Source organism: Adiantum capillus-veneris, chromosome 13 (assembly GCF_014529385.1).
Source record: "Adiantum capillus-veneris isolate H3 chromosome 13, ASM1452938v2, whole genome shotgun sequence".
Taxonomy (NCBI): domain Eukaryota; kingdom Viridiplantae; phylum Streptophyta; class Polypodiopsida; order Polypodiales; family Pteridaceae; genus Adiantum; species Adiantum capillus-veneris.
Genome location: NC_140943.1, coordinates 13,491,045 through 13,500,611, shown reverse-complemented (window position 1 = coordinate 13,500,611; position 9,567 = coordinate 13,491,045).

Genomic DNA, 9,567 nt, shown 5'->3' with positions numbered 1-9,567 from the left:
TGATGACTGCTGAGGCGACGGCTGTGAATGATAGGCAGAGAGAGCGTCGGGATATGACATCCCGTCTGCCATAAAATCCTCAATGCTGCGAAAGCGTGGTGTGGAAGAAGAAGACATGGTCTGCATTTATTACAACAAAGATTAAACTAGGGTATAAAATTTGAATATATGATTAAAAATTTACACATTGATTTTTTTCAAACATTGGATTCTCTATAGTATCCAATGTGGAAAGAATCCAATGTGTGTCTACAACCTATAAAAGAGTCTTGCAAAGCCTTGAGTGCTAATAAGATATTAGTGTGTGTATTGACTAATAAGAGATTATTGTGTTTATGATTAGTGTGACCGATTGCGCGATCACTTGGACAGTCATTGGGGCCTAATACGTCACCTACGAATTAATCATGGAGGTATGTTTCTGTTTTTGTGTTGATTGTTGTTTAATTTAACATAATTAGTGTGTGTTTTAGTGTTTTCTTGTTTAATTGGCTTGTGCACACACTAATTAGTGTGTGTTAACATACACTAATTAGTGTGTGCATTGGCTTGTGTAATTGGCTTGTGCACATACTAATTAGTGTGTTTTAACATACACTAATTAGTGTGTGCATTGAATTGTGCACACACTAATTAGTGTGTGTTAACATACACTAATTAGTGCGTGCACACACTAATTAGTGTGTGCATTGGCTTGTGCACACACTAATTAGTGTGTGTTAACATACACTAATTAGTGTGTGCATTGGCTTGTGCACACACTAATTAGTGTGTTTTAACATACACTAATTAGTGTGTGCATTAGATTGTGCACACACTAATTAGTGTGTGTTAACATACACTAATTAGTGTGTGCATTGGCTTGTGTAATTGACTTGTGCACACCCTAATTAGTGTGTGTTAACATACACGAATTAGTGTGTGCATTGGCTTGTGTAATTGGCTTGTGCACACACTAATTAGTGTGTGCATTAGATTGTGCACACACTAGTTAGTGTGTGCATTGGCTTGTGTAATTGACTTGTGCACACACTAATTAGTGTGTGTTAACATACACTAATTAGTGTGTGCATTGGCTTGTGTAATTGGCTTGTGCACACACTAATTAGTGTGTGCATTGGCTTGTGTAATTGACTTGTGCACACACTAATTAGTGTGTGTTAACATACACTAATTAGTGTGTGCATTGGCTTGTGCACACACTAATTAGTGTGTGTTAACATACACTAATTAGTGTGTGCACACACTAATTAGTGTGTGCATTGGCTTGTGTAATTGGACTATGCATTGGCCAATTCCACTGGTCAATGCACACACTAATCACACACTAAATAGTGTGTGTATTTGCCAATCCAATTGGCTTGTACCCACACTAATCACACACTAAATAATGTGTGTATTGGCCAATCCAATTGACCAATGCACACACTAATCCCAAACTAATGCACACAGTAATTAGTGTGTGAATTGGCCAATCCCATTGACCAATGGACACACTAATCACACACTAATAAGTGTGTACATTGACCAATCACATTGGCCAATGCACACACTAATCACACACAAATTAATGTGTGTTAATGAGCACTAATTAATTAGTGTGTGAATTGGCCAATCCCATTGACCAATTCACACACTAATCACACACAGCTAATTAGTGTGTACATTGACCAATCACATTGGTCAATGCACACACTAATCACACACAAATTAGTGTGTGTTAATGATCACTAATTAGTGTGTGAATTGGCCAATCCCATTGACCAATGCACACACTAATTAGTGTGTACATTGACCAATCACATTGGCCAATGCACACACTAATCACACACAAATTAGTGTGTGTTAATGAGCACTAATTAGTGTGTGAATTGGCCAATCCCATTGACCAATGCACACACTAATCACACACTAATTAGTGTGTGCATTGACCAATCACATTGGCCAATGCACACACTAATAACACACTAATTAGTGTGTGCATTGGCCAATGTGATTGGTCAATGCAGACACTAATAACACACTAATACTAATTAGTGTGTGCATTGACCAATCACATTGGCCAATGCACACACTAATCACACACTAATTAGTGTGTGCATGGCCAATCCCAAATTTAACATATTAGGTTATGCAAGTAATAAATTTAACAAATTTGACAAATCTAACAAGTTTAGATTTTGCAAGTAAGTAATAATTAACAAATTTAAGTTTTGGTGTGTCTTTACTTACACTAATTAGTGTGTGCATTAGAATAATGCACACACTAATTAGTGTGTGTAAAGAACACATGCACTAATTAGTGTGTAAAGAACGTACACGTTGTGAGCGGGATGGAAACACACACAACGCCTCTATAATGACCCGACACACACTCTTGGGATGATACACACACGCATTATGGGGCACCACTCGGCTTACACAACCAGCCTGGCCGAAACAGGAAACACACAGACGGAGTGAGAAGAGAGAGATTTCCCACTTGCCCACTCAACACTCACACATACACACTCACATACACACTCTCAATTCAGCTCAAAGGAGTAAAATTGTTGTTGTTTAGACTCAATGAAGCTCAGCCCAACACCAATGGGGCAAATAGTTTACACAGTATTGAGGAAATACACCAGATACAACCACAAAGTTAAGTAGAGGCTTCACTCATCGGAGAAGATTACACAGAAAAATAGCAGAAAATTTGTGAGAAATTTGGCAAAATGGACAGCGCCATTGCGTCCGGAACGCCCAAAAACCCCACCCTACAATGTCACAGTGCTCAAATCCGGCCTCGGATGAGCAGTTTAGGGCCAAACAATGCTCCAAAAACACACTTGCGACTATTCCTCCTCTCTTCTCCACGTGTTTTTCTGGTCTTCTCTCTGTTTTTTCAGTTCCCACACTTAGATTTTTTAGTTTGGCACCCGTGGCCTTTTAGATGACCTCAAACGGACCCCGAACAGGCCAAAAACTGACCTTGCAGTACATAGTTGTCACCTTTTTGCATCATCCGCACACCTGGCACTCAGTTTTTCCAAATAATGCATCCCACAACCACGTGAAGTGGCCCCAAAAACTGGTCCTCATGATTACCTTTCTGCATAAGTATCACAGGAAAACACCCACGTCGTGTCCATACTTCTCCGCGTGCAAGTATTGACCCCGTTCGACCTCCTGACGCTACTCGATGCCATTTGATGCACCTGCTTACCTCATGTCGTCGGCCCGCGGATAGCTTCCTCGAGAAGTTTTACGCACTACCAACTCCTCCTTATTGTAGAAAAAACACAGTGGTACTAGTAATAGTGAAAATCGATGCACTATGTACACCCTGTCCTCCCTGTACACATGTGGGCCCCACGTAACCACCTGGCTCTGAAAAATGGGCAATTATTTATTTGATGCACCATGCATGTATATATACATATGCACAATCGCTTGCTCCAAAAAACTCCTGACATAATTTTCCCATCCCCTAGCCTGCTAGATCATTCATGATCAGCAGTAGCAAAGAGAGATATGAGACTCGCCGCATCACAGGTCTCCTCATACCTCACGAACACTGCTTGATCCACAGACAGCTCATCTTGCTCCACCATCATCAATCTAGCATGATACAATTTAAGACGCAATCCATTTACCCTTGAATTATGTAGAACACCATCCAGGTTGGCCAGCTGATATGTGCCATTTGGAAAACACTCCACTACCTTGAAAGGGCCTTCCCACTTAATTTGAAACTTCTTTTGGAAGGTGTTGTCCAACTTACTATTGTAGTGCAAAACCAAGTCATGTTTCTTGATACCCTTACTTTTGACCTTTTCATTTATCTTTGCCAAAGCCTTATCCTGCATCTGCCCATAATGCTCCAATGCGCTCATCCTATCCAACTAGACCTCTTGTAACTGCAAGAGCCTCTCTTTGAATGCATCACTAGGCGGCCCAAGCAACTTCTCTAACATCTTGACCGCAGGCAACTCTACCTCCACAGGCAATAGTTCTTCCTTTCCATACACCAAATGAAATGGAGTAAACCCTGTACCTGTCTTCACCGAAGTACGGTAAGCCCATAATGCACTAGGCAATTCCAAATCCCAATTCTTTCCTTGGTGCTCTGTCACTTTAGAAAGAATTTGTACCAACTCACCATTGAATCTTTCATTTAAGCCATTACACTACGGGTAATAAGGAGTGGTATGCTGGTGCCTAATCTTCATCTTTGTGCATAAGAAGTCTAGCATTTTAGCTCTAAATCCTGGCCCCTTATCTGAAAGTAGCTCTAATGGCACCCCAAACTTGCAGCATATTTCATCATACACAAATTTTGCCACATCCTTTGCAGTGATCTGTTTTACTGCTATAGCCTTTTCCCATCTAGAGAGATAGTCCACTGCCGTCACGATATAGCTTTTTCCCCTGCTTGTGATAGGTAACGGGCCTATTGCATCAATCCCCCACTTTTAAAACACATCAAACGCCATAATGGTTTTTCGTAGCTCTGGCTTCAACACTCTCTTCCCAAATGCTTGACACCTATTGCAAGACCTACACCAATGGTGAACATCCTTGTGCAAACTAGGCCATACATACCCCTCTTGCAAAATCTTATGAAAGGTGATCTTTAGAGCAAAATGGTCACCACATGCATCTTCATGATTCTCTTCCAACACTCTGTAAAGCCCCTCCCGCCAAGGTACACGTCTCAACACGAGATCAGCCCCTTTCATGTATAAGACATCACCAATCAATTTGTACCTGTATGCTCTACGCACAAAACCATACTTCTTAGACTTCTGAATCTCCTTTGGAATGATTCCTGTTAGCAAAAGCTCCTCTTCTTGAGCCAAACTTTCCCGGACATGGGAAAGAGGTAAGTTGGTCCTCAACACAAAAAGCTCCCCAATCATGCCTTGAGCCGCTTCATGTGCCACGCCATTTAGAGAACGTTCAATGTGTCTGATGCTCCATGCTTCAAAATTTTTTAACAGGACTTTAATTCTGAAGCACATTTCCTTCAATGAGGTGTTCTTGCTCTTCCACACACCCAACACTTGCTTCACAACTAACAAGGCATCACCTTTTATGCTCAACCTTCTAACCCCATGCTTCAAACAAATGTGTAAACCGGCTTCCAAAGTAGCATATTCAGCCTCATTGTTACTATGAGCATCCAATTTGAACCCTCTCTTGCATACTAGCTTTCCCTCTGGATCATAAAGAACTATACCCCCTGAAGCTGCATCATGGCTCTTTCTGTATGAACCATCAAAGAACAACACATGTGCATTGCTGATCTGTGGCACTTCTTCAACTACCTTTCTCACCACCTCTTCCTTAGCAATAAGGGGATTCTCCTTGTAGGTCAACAAATCAGCTAGGGTAGCCCTTGTACTATCTTCCACTAGAAAAGAGAACTCAAACTCTTGCAGCTCAATTACCCATTTCTTCACCTCATTTGACATGTTAGTACCATTAATTAACTGTGGCAAAAAGGCACAACTCGTCAAGAAAACAAAAGGTCGTGGTAGCAAGTAATGACGAAATCGTCGACAAGAAAATATTACACTAGCCATCACTAGCTCTACTTCCGAGAACTTTCTCTCCGCTACCAACTTCACTCGGCTTGCACAATACACTGGCCTCATATAATGGCTGCCCTTCCCCTTTTGCAATAGCATTGCTCCAATGGCATCATCCCCTACTGAGGGATTTACATAAAAAACTTTCTCCCAATCAGGAGCCTACATGGCTAACAACTCCCCTAACACCTCTTTCACCTGTTGAAACACTTCTTCACACTTGTCATCCCATTGCAATGGATCATGCTTTGCCACTTGTTGTAATGGATAAAGAATCTAAGAAGACAATGGAATAAACCTTTCCATGTACTTCACTTTGTGTATAAAGGTTGGAAGAAGAATAATAGACTTAACCTTGTCTGGATCAGCCTCAATGCCATTTTCTGACACCATGTGGCCCAATAACTTCACAATTGGCTGTGCTAGATGACATTTCTTTGGATTTATTTGACCTCCACATTCATCATATCGAGCCACTACCATCTACATCTTCTCATGGTGTTCAGCCCTACTGCTATAAACACAGAAGTCATCCATAAAAGATTTAACACAACTACCAATGAATGGTTCCAACACCCAATTTGCTCTCTCTTGATAGAAGGAAGGTCCATTTGACAACCGAAATGGAAATATTGTGTAGCAATAGCAGCCCCATGGCGTAATAAAAGTGGTATTTGTGCGGTCTTTAAGAGCAATCTTCAATTGAAAATAGCCTGAAAAACCATCACACACATTGTACCTCTCATAACCTGCCACTGAATCCAAGATCTGATCGATGAATGGAAGAGGATATGGGTTCTTATTAGTGGCTGCATTTAAGGGTTTAAAATCTACACAAATTCTCCACTTCCCATCCTTCTTTGGACTGACTACAACTGGACTCACCCATTCTTTGGTCTCCACAGGGACTATGAACCCTGCCTTCAATAACTTGTCCACCTCTTCTCGCAAGGCTTCCATTTGCTCTTGACCCCTCCTTCTTAGCCTTTGCCGCACTGGCTTAGCACCTTCTTTCACCTCTATATGCATCTCTTCGCCCTTGAACCCTCTCATCTCTTCATATGAAGTAATGAACAAATTAGGAAAACTAGCCAGCATGTGCAAATATATATCCTTCTCCATAGCTGAGAGGTCTCCACTGATCATTTGTGTCATCAATTCCTTCTTCTTTGACAACTCAACCTTGGTTTGCATCAGCCCTTCAATCACTTCATAAGGCCCTTCACTTTCATCTTCAACCTCATTCGCAAATGCAACTAAACCAAACTCTTCGATTTCTTTGTCCATCAAAAGAAATGCAACATCAACATCCTCATCACTGTTGGTAGTGTTATCACTGTCCTCATCTGTCACCGTGGAAGAGTCTTCATCACTAGACTCATCCTCATCTTCATAAAGCTCCTCTAATCGTTTCCTTGTGTCCATATTATAAAGCTTCTTGGTACGTGTCTTTCCATAGAGGCTAATCGTACCATGTCGCCAATCTTGAACAGTCCCACTGCACGTAACCATGGTCTGCCCTGTATAATAGGATATGCTCCCAACCCTGCTGGCATCACATGAAAATCAACCACTGCCTTTGCATCATATGTCTCCACTTCTAAGCTATTTACAACACCCAAGAATTTTACTTTTTGATGGTTTGCCAATCTGATCCGAAAACCTGACACCCCAGCCACTGTGAGACCCATCTTCTCAACGCATGAGTGTGTTATGACACATATTTGGGCTCCACCATCCACATAACCTTGTCCAAAATTTTTCCTTTTATGCCACACATCTACTATTGGACAAATGTCTGGTAGCTCATCCATTGTCAACACCTTTACTGAACCTCTCTCTGGCTCTTTCTCCATTGGGTTAACCATCCTCTTCCACTATCGCTTTAGCTTAGGGACCATCTCTATAAGCTACCCAAAAGTAACATTTGCCTTCTGCTTGTCAGATCCTCCTTCAAGTCATAGCTTAATTGCCCATCCCCTAGTGGAAAATGTGAAACATGAAACTTTCGACAAGCTCTCCTTTTCCTCTTGGCCTTGACATCCTCGCCTTCATGGCTCTTTCCTTTCTTCTTACCAGGACCTGGGGCACTTCTTCCTTCCTTATCCTCTGTGGTCCTCTTCCCAATAGGCATCACTAATGTATCCTCTAGCTTTGATGCCTTCTCCAAGGTGACTACACTTAGCACTTTTGTCTTTCCCTTTTCCTCCTGGGTCAGTCCACTGGTTCCTTCGTCTCCCTTAATTTCGATGCCATAATCATTTGACCTAGTTAGCACCTGTCTTGGCAATGGATACATGTCTCCCCCCATCCTTGGTGGCTTATCACATTGCGGGCTGATGTGACCCAAACCTCCACAATTGTAACATGTGGGTGTTTGCCTCCAAAACCTACCATTGCTTTGTCCAACACCATTCCTAGGCCTTTCTTCACCTTCTAGCTGATTTGCAAACCTCCCTCGACCTCGATTATTTCCCACTTGACCTAGCATGTTTAGGCTGAGATTCTTCATAAAATCAACCACTTGCCTCATATCTTGCTTTAGCCCGTCATCTTGCACTGTTGTAGTGACCACTACTGGCATAACCTGAGTAGTAACAGGAACCACTTGTTCATGATGAACCCCTGATATGCGACCTTGTAAAGACTCTATAGGCTGAAATTCAAACCTCATGGGCAAAGACTCCACCGCTAACTGGCTCATTTTCCTCAACTTCCACTCTTTGTTCCTTGCTACATCTAGTGCATCTTCATATGTCCTAGGCTTCTTTAGCTACACTCTCCAACGTATATTCTCCCAAAGACCAGCCAAGAACCTGTCCTTCTTCATCATGTCAGGCGGGGGTACCTGTGGTGCTAAGGCCTTGCACATCCACTCCCATGCCAATGAGAACTTACATATGTACGCATCTACTAGCTCACCTTCCTTTTGCACCAAACCTTGTACTTCTTGCCACACTTTGTCAGGATCTTCTATCTTCACAAACTCCACTTCGACCAACCCATGCCTTAGATTGTCCCAACTCAATCTTACAGGTGGATCCGCTGCACACAACTCCTCTTCAAATGCTTTAGACCAATCTCGTGCATCACTCTTCAAACAAATTTGGAGAAGACATAACATCTGCGCAGGGTCATGAATCTGGTTGCTAATGCAGGCAACCTCCATCTTTTCCAAAAATTCTTCCACATCTTCATCACTTCTTCCATGAAACTCAGGATAAGAGAAAGCCATGGCTACCCAAGTTATAATGCTTTGAGAACCCCTTCGAACACACGTGCAAGAACCCAAAACTTCTCACTACCCAATCCCCAGAAACTTCAATGGAGCTCAACTTTAGATAAGGACAAACACATGCACATCAAATGAGTTTTCATAGTTAATCATCGGAATGAAAGCAGGCAAAGGACATTCCAGGATCTCTCGTAATCGTCTTGGCCCGAACATAAAGACTATGCGCTGCTGGAAAAAAATATTCCTGGACACATAAACATTTATCTGGATTCTTTGAGTTAAATGAAATGGAGTGAATTGAGGGTCATTTTGATCATCCATTAAAGCCAACCATGAAGCTTCCAAGAAGGCACACCTGACTTAACCTCTGATTTTGCCAAAATTTTAGCAACATAACAGCATAAATGGCTCAAAAGACTAAGAAACCAGCCATCATAACTTGGAAAAATTTTGACAGAGTTTCCCCATAAGTAGAGCAGTAGGAACCCAAAATATAGACTGTATATATATGCATAAACTGTCAACAATAGAATCCGAGCATCAAATAGGACTCACTAGTACATAGCCTATGGCGAGGTCACGAAAAGGGTGCTCCAGCTACCTGTATCACCGTAAGGATCTCCACATTTGAGAATCCCCGAGCTCAATAAAAACCTCACGCTATCGACCCTCACACGAAGGCTAATGCAAATCGCGTATAGTCAAGTCTCAGAAATGACTATCTTCCAGACCAAGTCTCAGAAATGGCTGGGACTA